We start from the raw sequence: 12726 nt of genomic DNA, 5'->3' as shown, positions 1-12726 counted from the left end.
AAAATAAACATAAGACCCCGTCTTGTTTTGGGGAGGCACGGTACGGCTGACCCCGGCGACTGGCCTTGAGCACGGTGTTTATCCGGCGGGAAGGGAGGTTTCTCCGAGCCTGGGGCGCGGGCTGTGCGGGAGTCTGCCCGGGGTGCCTGGGCGCGGGTTCGCTTCCTGAAGGCAAAACCAGGCGAACCAACAAGCTCGAGCAGAGGCGGCCTCGCGCGCCTCCTTCCCAGCAGGGCGCGAGCGGACGCCGCCTGCGGTCGCGCTTGCCGCCTGGGGCCGTGCGGGGACCGGAGGAAGCGCCTCAGAGAAAACGGGACTGCGCAAGGTGGAGAAGCCTCGCACTTAATCTGCGATGATCCGACCAAACCGGAGACCCCTCTGGCTCCAGAGTTCTTGTTACGTGAGATGAAAAAGAAAAAATATCCCAGTCTTGTTTCAGTCATTTTTTTTTTTTTTTTTGAGACAGAGTCTCGCTTTGTCACCCAGGCTAGAGTGAGTGTCGTGGCATCAGCCTAGCTCACAGCAACCTCAAACTCCTGGGCTCAAGCGATCCTCCTGCCTCGGCCTCCCGAGTGGCTGGGACTACAGGCATGCGCCACCATGCCCGGCTCATTTTTTCTATATATATTAGTTGGCCAATTAATTTCTTTCTAGTTATAGTAGAGACGGGGTCTCGCTAAGGCTGGTTTCGAACTCTTGACCTCAAGCAATCCGCTCGCCTCGGCCTCCCAGAGTGCTAGGGTTACAGGCGGGAGCCACCGCGCCAGGCCTTGTTTCGGTCATTCCGAGTTGGGCTTCCCCTCCCGACGGCCACGCCAGGAGCGCCCTCACTTGGCCATTTCATTTCAGCTTATTCGCTCCCCTGGTCTTTATATAATCCCCCTCTGGGTTTGGGCGCTGCCGGACAGCTTTCTAGCCATTACTGTGTCGAGCTCTCAGAAGCGGTGAGTTCTCTAATCGCCAATTCTACGTAAGAGCTAGGAAACTCAGCGTCTTTGTATTGTGTCGTCAACACACAGAGTCCCGTCGCGTGTCCCCGTCTCAGCACCCCGCCACGACAGGGCCTCCAGGGAGAAGCCGAGTTAAGAACCCGACGGTGCCGCCAGGGAAGCTGTTTCTGCCAAATCACATGTTTACGTGCCCATATACGCCACTCTTAAGGAGCTAAAGTGGATTTTTTTTTAAAAAATCACATTAATTTGTAGTGTTCAAATATCCTCTTTTCTTTACGTTTTCCTATTTCCGCTAACGGTCCATCACTCTTCGTCATCCAGGCTCTAACACGCCTCCGGTTTGTTTTTGGCTCCCTCCGCTCCCGTTCCATCCGTTGCCCAGCCCTGGCGATGCCACGTGGGAAGTGTCTCTAGAACTCCCTTCCGGCTGCCGCCAGCCCAGGTCAGACCCGGGCTGCAGCCTCCCAGCCTTCTCCCCACCCGCCTTTCCGGGGGCTCCACCATGCCCGCGCCCTCCCGCGGGCGGCGGCCTCCTCCCTGCGCCCGCCCGGCGCAGCCTCGCCCGTTCCCGCCTCCACCCCGTGCCTCACCTCACGCTCTGCCTCGGGAAGTCTCCGTTTCGCACCCGCGTCCGTGTGCGTTTTAGCTGCCCTCCCCAGAGTATCTGAAGTCGGTAGCACCTCCCCTGCATTTCACAATGATTTTGTCTCTGAATCATGAGGACCATTAGTTTTTACCACCTATGGTGATTATTTACTGCACATCTTATGCCGTTTCCACGAAGCCGACACCCCTCGGGACAGGAACCACTCTTGCTCGTGTTCGGGCTCTCCTCGCAGCCTATCATCCCCTCAACTGCAGCAAATACTCAAAGTTGAATGACCAAAGTGACTGGCTTTCTGTTAACTCTTCTGTGTCCCAACCCCATCATGGGATTAAAACATAATAACATTTTGAAAAAAAATAAATTGTTTGGTTCAGCTGACCGGTCCCCGACCACACGAGGGAGAACTCCGGCAGGGCGATGGCTTCCGCTGCGAGATGGGACAGACGCCTTCCCTGCCGTTTCAGAGATGCTCTTCCTCCGATCCAGAGTTTGGATAGCAGATGCATGCTTCAGGGTTATTCTCCAGATTCATGATTTTGCCCTTTTACCCAGAGATTATCACTTGAACTTTGCAAGAGAATGATTGTTTTGCTCTACTGAAAAGTGTCACTTTTTTTTAATTTTAGCGTATTATGGGGGTACAAGTGTTAAGATTACATATATTGCCCATGCCCCCCCCCTCGAGTAAGAGCTTCAAGCATGTCCATTCCCCAAACGTTGCACATTTTACTAATTGTGGTTATATACACCCATCCCCTCCTCCCCCCTCCCACCCAATAAATGTTACTCCTATATGTCCACTGAGGTGTTGATCTGTTAATACCAATTTGCTGGTGAGTACATGTGGTGCTTGTTTTTCCATTCTTGGGATACTTCACTTAGTAGAATGGGTTCCAGCTCCATCCAGGAAAATACAAGAGGTGCTGGATCACCGTTGTTTCTTAAAGCTGAGTAGTGTGCCATGGTATACATATACCACATTTTATTAATCCACTCACGAATTGATGGGCACTTGGGTTGTTTCCACATCTTTGCAATTGTGAACTGTGCTGCTATAAACATTGGAGTGCAGGTGTCTTTTTCATAAAGTGACTTTTAGTCTTTTGGGTAGATGCCCAGTAGTGGGATTGCTGGATCCAATGGCAGATCTACTCGTATTGCTTTGAGTTATCTCCATGTTGCTTTCCACAGAGGTAAGTGTCACTTTTTGATGAGCCGGGAGAGCAAGCGCGTCAGTACCAAGATGATGTATACTTTTATAAAAACGAATGCCTATTTTTCCCCCTGGCAGGCTGTTCTGTTTATCAAAGTTAGGGTGCGGCTGTTCGCTCGCGGGTGTCCTGATGAGACAGACCCACGAGTGCCTAGCCAGCAGGGAACACGGGGACATGGTGGGGACCCAGGGACCCCTGACCCGCTAGCTGGTCTGCAGAAGAGCAACGCAGCATGCACCGTGCTCGGAGAAACCCTGAGAACGTCTAGAATTACTGTCCACGTGTTCTTGTCCTTGCATTCCCCTCCCCCAGGCTATTTGTCTTAAATTTAATACGCAGTGTGGAGTAGCAGCAGACTCCGAGGCTATCAGATCAGAGAAACAGACTGCGCGGCAAACACACCCCGTTCACCTCCAGGGACCCGCCGCTGGCCAGGCCCGCGCTGCAATGCGGCCGACCTGCTCCGACTCGTCGGTCTCAGGGCAGGTCACAGAGTGAGCACTGTCATGACGGGGAGGGGTAGGTTCCTGAGTGCTTAGCAAGAGCCACTGAGATTTTATTTGCACAATATTTATTTGCACAATGTAAAGTGAGAAACAAGGGAGCCCGCCTTCCACCCACACCTGAATCTGCCACTCGTCCCGCAGGGGCGGGAAGGCGCCAAGAGGCGCCCGGAGAAGCAAGCAGGGAGAGCGCTTCACAGGGAGGGTCCAGAAGGATCTGTACGTTGAGGCAAGCAATAGCTGGAGCCCGGCCCCTCGCGACTGCAAATGCCGGAAAAGAGGATCGCGGCGAGTCGGGCAGGCCTTTCTTACAGGGGCGAGCAGCGGCCGGGCCACGCTGAGACGCCAGCCAGGTCGGGGACGTGCTCTGGGGCCCCCGGCCCAGCCCAGAGTGTGCGGCGGCGATGGCAGAATTTGGCGCTGTAGGAGAGGGAGCCGGCGCGGCCGAGCACGCACGCTGGCAGCCGCAGCTCTGGAATCCGGCTCCGAATCCTGCCCCGGCCACCGCCTGCAGAACGGGGTTGGACTCTGGGTGGGGGCGGCGTTGAGAGCAAGCCGAAGACCTGCCCGCTTTGCTGAGAGGGCGTTTCCGGCCACGGCGTGCCGTGCAGGGCGTGGGGGGGCAAACTCTCACAGCATCACGCGGTGGAGAGCGACTCTGCCTCCGCAGCATCGCCCTCCCGAGGGCGTGTCCGGGAATAATCGGAATAATCGGAAGGGACACGGCCCTGCTGATGCTCTTCCTCCCCCTCGCCTGCCTTCGGTCACCGCGGAGTGCTGTGGGAGTGCGTGTGCACACGTGTGATGCGTGTGAGTGTGCGCACGTGCACATGTGTGATATGTGTGAGTGTGTGCATGTACACGAGTGATACATGTGAATGTGTGCACATGCACACGTGCAATGCGTGTGTGTGCACATGCACACATGTGATGCGTGAGTGCATACGCATGCACATGTGTGATTGCGTACACGTGCACATGTGATGCGTGTGAATGTGTACTCGTGCACACACATGGTGTGTGAATGTGTGCACTGCACACGTGTGATGGGTGTGAGTGCGTGCTCATGCACACATGTGATGCATGTGGACGTGTGCTCATGCACACGCGTGATGCGTGTGAGTGCATGCACGTGCACACATGAATATGTGTGCGGATGAGTTTGCACGTCCTGAAGATGGGGTGAACACAGCGTCTGACGGTGGCGACAGCCTCAGGGCGCGGGGCAGGGCAGGCTCGTGGAGGAGAATTAAAATACCTCGTGAGGCTGAGGGGTCGGAAGAGAAAGGCGTCAGGCTATTGGAGACAAATTTGGCCTGAACATCCTCAAGTTTGGGAAGAGAAGTGGGGTCGAGGAGGCATATAGGTTTATCTTTCAGAACACTTCACAAAACATGTGGAAAACGTGCCCACGGCACTGCAGACAGTCACAGTCTGGGCATTCTGTGTTAGTGGATGGAGACGGTGGCCAAGTGTGGCTGGAAGCGACCAGAGATGATGGTGGCAGAAACACGAGAGCCGGCAGGAGCCAGTCTCTTCTGGGCTGTGCTCGGCCGCTGCCGGCCACATAGTGAGGCCTGGCACATTTAAGGTAGGAGGAAAAGCAAGGAGTCCACCGCCCACGGGGCCTGGGGCCAAAGCCAGACGGCCGGTCCAGCCGCCCCGTAACAAGACCAAGACGGAGAGGTACAAAAAGACAAGGGGAAACAGGACTTCTCCTAGATGTAGGGGAGGAAATGGTGACTTCTTGGAAAAAGGAGGTGGCAGCATCTCCCATGAGCAGTGTGAACGGTGGCCCTTCACAAGCACGGGCACTGGCCGGGCAGAACAAAATGCGGCCAACACCAAACGCGCAGGCTCAGGGTCTTGGAGTGGCACACGCCTGCACTGGCACATCACGCCAGCCAGGTTTGCACACGCAGCCCTGGAGAAGGTGAAATGGTCCCCTCCTGAGTGAGTTGCCTTTTCCCGCTCCTGCGGTAACGAGGTTCAGGGGCCGTGCTGCCCTGTTCGTGGCCTGAAAGCAAATCGGGGAAGGCAAGTATCTCCCGCTCAGGAAAGGGAAATGTGAAGTCACCTGTGTTTCTGCGTTTCTTTCCACCGGAGGTGGTCTAGCTTGGGAAAACTAGAGAGATGGTAGGACGGGCTCCCGGAACTGCACTCTCCAATCCTGTTTCCCTCTAGAGTCTTGTTTCTTTTGAGGGAAAGGAAACCTAGAGCAGGGCAGGGGGCTCCGGACGACGACCGTGCTAACCCTTGGCGGGGGTGTCGCCGTCCCTGCCGGCGTCCACACTGCAGGAAGGTCTCTCGGTTTCACTTTGCTCGGCTCTCCGGCGACTGCGAAGAGCTTGCAGGGAACATGACACGGAGTGACGCGGAAGCAATTCAATGTCACGATTCCTTTCTCTTGAATCCACTTGAGACAATTGCAGAAAACCGTCTCCCCATGACGGAACCAGAGCGGGCAGAGAGGCCGTTTTTCAACAGCCCTTTCCAATATGGGGTTCAAGTGGCAAAGAGAAGACGACGGGGAAAAAAAGTTGTGCTCTATTCTCGAAAAAAAGAAACCCAACCAGAGAAACCATCGTCTCAGTCTATTTGGGCAGCTGTGTGTGACAAAGTAGCCTGAGCTGAGTGGCCCGTGAACAGCAGAACTTCGGTGCTGAGTCTGCCGGAGGCTGCGGACTTGGTGGCAGGGGAGGACTCCTTCCTCGCAGACGGCGCTCTCGCACTCGTGAGCGAGGCAGCGGGCTCCCTTGGTCCTCGCTTATAACGGAGCTTGCATCACACACGAGGGCCCCCCCCCACGACCTAAGCCCCGCCAAGCCCCCCGCTTCACAGTGTCTCACGGGAGACACGGACATCCCGACCAGGGCAGCCCTCCTGGGCACTGCGTCTGCACAGCTGCCGTTGCAGGTCCGAAGAGATTCTTCCAGACGGGCTCTGTACCCTTCCCTGGGCCTTGCGAATGAATGCATGTAGTCCAATCCCGATAAATCCTAACTGGCTGGAAGACACACTGTTTTCGTTTAATTAACATTTACTACAGGCCAGCGATGGAGACAGGGATGTGATTTCCGTCCTCCCAGAACTCGGTCGTTACTCGCTCTGCTACGCGCTTGCCATTATGGTCTCGGGAAAAGTGCTTGACTCTTTTGTTCTCTGCAACACCGGACCATCTAGCACTTGAGCTAAACTGCTGGTGAGACGGGAGGAAGAGGAGTGTGGTTAGAGGGAAAGAAAGAAGAGCCTTAAGGGTTTACCAGGCTTTATAGATCTAAATACTCTTTCTTGCTATTTCTACCACATCTGTGGTTAAAAAAATAATAAAGAAAAAATGAAATATAATTTCAAAAAAGAAAAAAATACTCTTTCATATGGAAGATGATAGAAAATGTTACATTTCACTGTTGATAAGTGAGTATAAACAGTTTTGCAATATTGAAATACATCGTGTACAAGGAAAAGAGAGGAAAACTTACATAACCAGCTACACGAACACATTTCAATAGCCCCTATAAGTTTTTTGTAATCTTCCCTTTTAACCAACTCTTTGAGCTTTTGAGTTGTTTCCTAGAAGTGGTGGATTTTCTGCAAGACAAAGGAGCTGAGATGCTGAAGGCCCCTGGGCAGCTGTCCCGGGCCAAGACTCACCACCCTCACAACCCGCCCCAAGGCACGTGGCCCTGTGAGTTACCCACCACCCGCCCCCAGGCACGTGGCCCCTGTGAGTTACCCATCACAACCTGCCCCCAGGCACGTGGCCCTGTGAGTTACCCATCACAACCTGCCCCCAGGCACGTGGCCCTGTGAGTTACCCACCCCCCACCCCCAGGCACATGGCCCCTGTGAGTTACCCACCCCCCACCCCCAGGCACGTGACCCCGTGAGTTACCCACCCCCCGCCCCCAGGCACGTGGCCCTGTGAGTTACCCACCCCCCACCCCCAGGCACGTGGCCCTGTGAGTTACCCACCCCCCACCCCCAGGCACGTGGCCCTGTGAGTTACCCACCCCCCACCCCCAGGCACGTGGCCCTGTGAGTTACCCACCCCCCACCCCCAGGCACGTGACCCCGTGAGTTACCCACCACCCGCCCCCAGGCACGTGGCCCTGTGAGTTACCCACCACCCGCCCCCAGGCACGTGGCCCTGTGAGTTACCCACCACCCGCCCCCAGGCACGTGGCCCTGTGAGTTACCCACCCCCCACCCCCAGGCACATGGCCCCTGTGAGTTACCCACCCCCCACCCCCAGGCACGTGACCCCGTGAGTTACCCACCACCCGCCCCCAGGCACGTGGCCCTGTGAGTTACCCACCCCCCACCCCCAGGCACGTGGCCCTGTGAGTTACCCACCACCCGCCCCCAGGCACGTGGCCCTTGTGAGTTACCCATCACAACCTGCCCCCCAGGCACGTGGCCCTGTGAGTTACCCACCCCCCACCCCCAGGCACGTGGCCCCTGTGAGTTACCCACCACCCACCCCCAGGCACGTGGCCCTGTGAGTTACCCACCACCCGCCCCCAGGCACGTGGCCCTTGTGAGTTACTCATCACAACCTGCCCCCAGGCACGTGGCCCTTGTGAGTTACCCACTCCCCACCCCCAGGCACGTGGCCCTTGTGAGTTACCCACCACCCGCCCCCAGGCACGTGGCCCCTGTGAGTTACCCACCATCCCCCAGGCACGTGGCCCTTGTGAGTTACCCACCATCCCCCCAGGCACGTGGCCCCTGTGAGTTACCCACCATCCCCCAGGCACGTGGCCCTTGTGAGTTACCCACCATCCCCCAGGCACGTGGTCCTTGTGAGTTATACCACCTGCTTCCAGGCACGTGGCCCCTGTGAGTTACTCATCACAACCTGCCCCCAGGCACGTGGCCCTTGTGAGTTACCCACCACCCGACCCCCAGGCACGTGGCCCTTGTGAGTTACCCACCCGCCCCCAGGCACGTGGCCCCTGTGAGTTACCCACCATCCCCCAGGCACGTGGCCCCTGTGAGTTACCCACCATCCCCCAGGCACGTGGCCCCTGTGAGTTACCCACCATCCCCCAGGCACGTGGCCCCTGTGAGTTACCCACCATCCCCCAGGCACGTGGCCCTTGTGAGTTACCCACCATCCCCCAGGCACGTGGCCCTTGTGAGTTATACCACCTGCTTCCAGGCACGTGGCCCCTGTGAGTTACCCACCATCCCCCAGGCACGTGGCCCTTGTGAGTTACCCACCATCCCCCAGGCACGTGGTCCTTGTGAGTTATACCACCTGCTTCCAGGCACGTGGCCCCTGTGAGTTACTCATCACAACCTGCCCCCAGGCACGTGGCCCTTGTGAGTTACCCACCACCCGACCCCCAGGCACGTGGCCCTTGTGAGTTACCCACCCGCCCCCAGGCACGTGGCCCCTGTGAGTTACCCACCATCCCCCAGGCACGTGGCCCCTGTGAGTTACCCACCATCCCCCAGGCACGTGGCCCCTGTGAGTTACCCACCATCCCCCAGGCACGTGGCCCCTGTGAGTTACCCACCATCCCCCAGGCACGTGGCCCCTGTGAGTTACCCACCATCCCCCAGGCACGTGGCCCTTGTGAGTTACCCACCATCCCCCAGGCACGTGGCCCTTGTGAGTTACCCACCATCCCCCAGGCACGTGGCCCCTGTGAGTTACCCACCATCCCCCAGGCACGTGGCCCTGTGAGTTACCCACCATCCCCCAGGCACGTGGCCCTTGTGAGTTACCCACCATTCCCCAGGCACGTGGTCCTTGTGAGTTATACCACCTGTTTCCAGGCACATGGCCCTTGTGAGTTACCCTCCACCCGCCCCCAAGCACGTGACCCTTGTGAGTTACCCACCACCTGCCCCCCAGGCACGTGGCCCCTGTGAGTTACCCTCCACCCACCCCCAAGGCATGTGGCCCCTGCTTTAAGCCCACAATCTCCACCAGCCAGAGAGATGGGTTTCAGACAGCTTCTCCCCTTCTCCTGAGAAGACATCTGTGGTATTAGAAATTCCTTTCTTCCTTGGCAGTTCTCTTTGCGTCTCAATCATTGGGTCTTTGTGCAATGAGTAACTGGACCTAGGCTGAACCCCGCCCCGCCCCGCCCTTGCAGCTTTGACAACAATTAGGTAATCCAGCATAAAACAACATCACAATGGAAGTATGATCTATAGATTTTTGGGTTTAATCCCAAGTTTTGAGTGGAAGATACAGAATAGCAACATTATTCATGTCACAACTTTGAAGAATATTTTTGAGCATAATGGAAATAAAGTATCCTAATTAGCTTATCACACTTGCAAATAAACAAGCATTTGAGAGATGCTTTAATGCTGCTACTTAACCTAAAAGCCTTCTCTCTGCTGTCGCTATGAAACATTTCTCGGAAAGGGTTTGACAGTTTTTGTAACAGGATACTGCCTAGCTTAGACCAAAAAGCTTACACATCCACGCTCACACCACCGTGGACACAACACTGTCAGGTCCGGAGCCGAGAGACACACAGCCCCATGTGTAGCAAAGTGCTGTTTATTCTGAGCATCTGGGTGCAGATAGGTGGAGGTGAAAAAGAGTCCGCGAGAGAAAAAACGGGAGAGGCTTGGGTTTTATAGCGGGTTTTTCAGGGGAAGTGAATGGGCCAGAACAGCTGCTTGTCATTAATTGTTTTGCAAACGACCAACTCCTGAGACCCTGCCCCAGTCACATGCATCCTTCTGCTCTGGCTTGGTCCTTATCCGGAGAGCCAGGGAGAGATAAACGTGGTCTCTATCAGGAGGGAGGGAGGGAACGCTGGTTGCAGCTGTCTGTCAGATTTACCAAGACTCTCCGGGCTCCGTGGCTGTTGTTTTATAAGCCTAAGTTTTGCATTAACCACATTGTGTCCTATACATACTTTTCAGGTGCCCACCTGGAACAGACCTATTATTCCACCGTTTTTTGCTATATAAGCAAAAGAAGGGTAAGACATGGGAAAGGGTAAACATTAGGAAGACTGGGAAGTGGGCGCTGTTGTCTTCCTGACTTTGGAGATTTGGCCATCTTTGAAATGCAGTCAGGCACACTGCAGGGGATGTGATCTTTGCCCCCAAGATTTGGTTTGGGGCAGGAAACAAAGGCCTGGAGTTCACCCCCCTGTAGTCTGTCCTGGAACTTTTTCAGGAACATCTTGAGACTATGAAATAAATTCTAAAAGCTGTGAGTTGGAGGAAATGTAAAGAGAAAGATTTACATTTCTTTTCGGGGCTCTTCTAGGTGTCTGTGAAAACAGTTCCGGCAGGTTGCCTGCTCCTTTGGGAGAGAGAGAGAGACGAGCAGGGAGAGTTCAGAACTGACTTTTAGCTGTTTATTAGAAAATTGGGAGATTAAAGGCCATCCTAACATTCCCCTTTTTTGTTAAAATTTTTATGTAAAACGAACTCAGAAGTTGGGGAAATGGGCGGAGAACTTTCTTCTGTAGCTTCTTTGAGCTGGGGGGGGGGGCATAGAGATCTTTTTATGGAGTTCATTTATTGAAAGGAAGGGGGTTGGAAAAGGACGGTCCTGAAGTTAGAAGAGGCAGGATGGGGTTTTCCTGGAGAGAGACAGTGAGGGCCCGAATGTTACTAGAGAGTGGGGAATGTAGGGTTTGAAATGAGAGTTGAAAGTAGAGCCGCCAGGGCCTTGGGTGAGAGGTTAAGATGAGGCATGGTGAGAAGAGCTCCTGGTTCTGAGAAGGTAGAGAGGTTTTTGGACTTCGGGCAGACAGAGATGTCATAGAGCACCCGCACGGGGACGGGCGTAGCGGGCGGTCCCGAGGACACATGGAGTGTCTGCCCCATTTTTCCCACTTTTATTAGGTTGGGGCAGTCCGAGGGGTGGGGTCTCAGGTGGCTAATGAGCCAGGTGATAGGTTAGTTGAGGTGCCAGGTGATTGGTTAGTTGAGGTGCCAGGTGATTGGTTAGTTGAGGTGCCGGGTGATAGGTTAGTTGAGGCGCCAGGTGATAGGTTAGTTGAGGTGCCAGGTGATTGGTTAGTTGAGGTGCCAGGTGATTGGTTAGTTGAGGTGCCGGGTGATAGGTTAGTTGAGGCGCCAGGTGATAGGTTAGTTGAGGTGCCAGGTGATAGGTTAGTTGAGGCGCCGGGTGATAGGTTAGTTGAGGTGCCGGGTGATTGGTTAGTTGAGGTGCCGGGTGATAGGTTAGTTGAGGCGCCAGGTGATAGGTTAGTTGAGGCGCCGGGTGATAGGTTAGTTGAGGCGCCAGGTGATAGGTTAGTGGATGAGCCAGGTGATAGGTTAGTTGAGGTGCCAGGTGATAGGTTAGTGGATGCGCCGGGTGATAGGTTAGTTGAGGTGCCGGGTGATTGGTTAGTTGAGGTGCCGGGTGATAGGTTAGTGGATGTGCCAAGTGATAGGTTAGTTGAGGCGCCAGGTGATAGGTTAGTTGAGGCGCCAGGTGATAGGTTAGTTGAGGCGCCGGGTGATAGGTTAGTTGAGGCGCCAGGTGATAGGTTAGTGGATGTGCCAGGTGATAGGTTAGTTGAGGCGCCGGGTGATAGGTTAGTTGAGGCGCCGGGTGATAGGTTAGTGGATGTGCCAGGTGATAGGTTAGTTGAGGTGCCGGGTGATAGGTTAGTTGAGGTGCCCGGTGATAGGTTAGTTGAGGCGCCGGGTGATAGGTTAGTTGAGGCGCCAGGTGATAGGTTAGTGGATGTGCCAGGTGATAGGTTAGTTGAGGCGCCGGGTGATAGGTTAGTTGAGGCGCCGGGTGATAGGTTAGTTGAGGCGCCGGGTGATAGGTTAGTTGAGGCGCCGGGTGATAGGTTAGTTGAGGCGCCAGGTGATAGGTTAGTGGATGTGCCAGGTGATAGGTTAGTTGAGGCGCCGGGTGATAGGTTAGTTGAGGCGCCGGGTGATAGGTTAGTTGAGGCGCGGGTGATAGGTTAGTGGATGTGCCGGGTGATAGGTTAGTTGAGGCGCCGGGTGATAGGTTAGTTGAGGCGCCGGGTGATAGGTTAGTTGAGGCGCCGGGTGATAGGTTAGTATTATGTTGGTGAGGGTCTTCCGTGAGGGCGGGTCTCAGGTGGGTGAAGCGCCAGGTGACAGGTGGGGGTCTTTCTCATCAGTAAGGCTATTATCTCTGGGGTTTAGCAGCAAGCCAGCGCTGCAAAGGACTGGCCGCCCGCCTGCTGTGTGAGCTGTCCCGTGGAGGCGGCAAAGCGCGGAAGGGGCCCTGTCCTCGGAGCCTGGTGGCCGGGACCGGCTGGGCTATCGGGGAGCCGCCCTGGGCGGAAGCAGGTTCTGGACGGCCTGTGGGTTCGAGTCCTGAGCGATGACTCTCGGCCGGGATTTCCAGAAGCTTAGCTGGAGGGGTGGAAGCAGTGAGAGGATATTTAAGGGGCTGAAGGAGGCCCAGTTTGTTCCGGGAAGCCCTTGAGCAAAATCGAGCCTCTGGGCTGTGAGTGCTGCGGCCC

This window comes from Microcebus murinus, chromosome 15, assembly GCF_040939455.1.
Source record: "Microcebus murinus isolate Inina chromosome 15, M.murinus_Inina_mat1.0, whole genome shotgun sequence".
Lineage (NCBI taxonomy): Eukaryota > Metazoa > Chordata > Mammalia > Primates > Cheirogaleidae > Microcebus > Microcebus murinus.
This window is presented reverse-complemented; position numbering follows the sequence as displayed.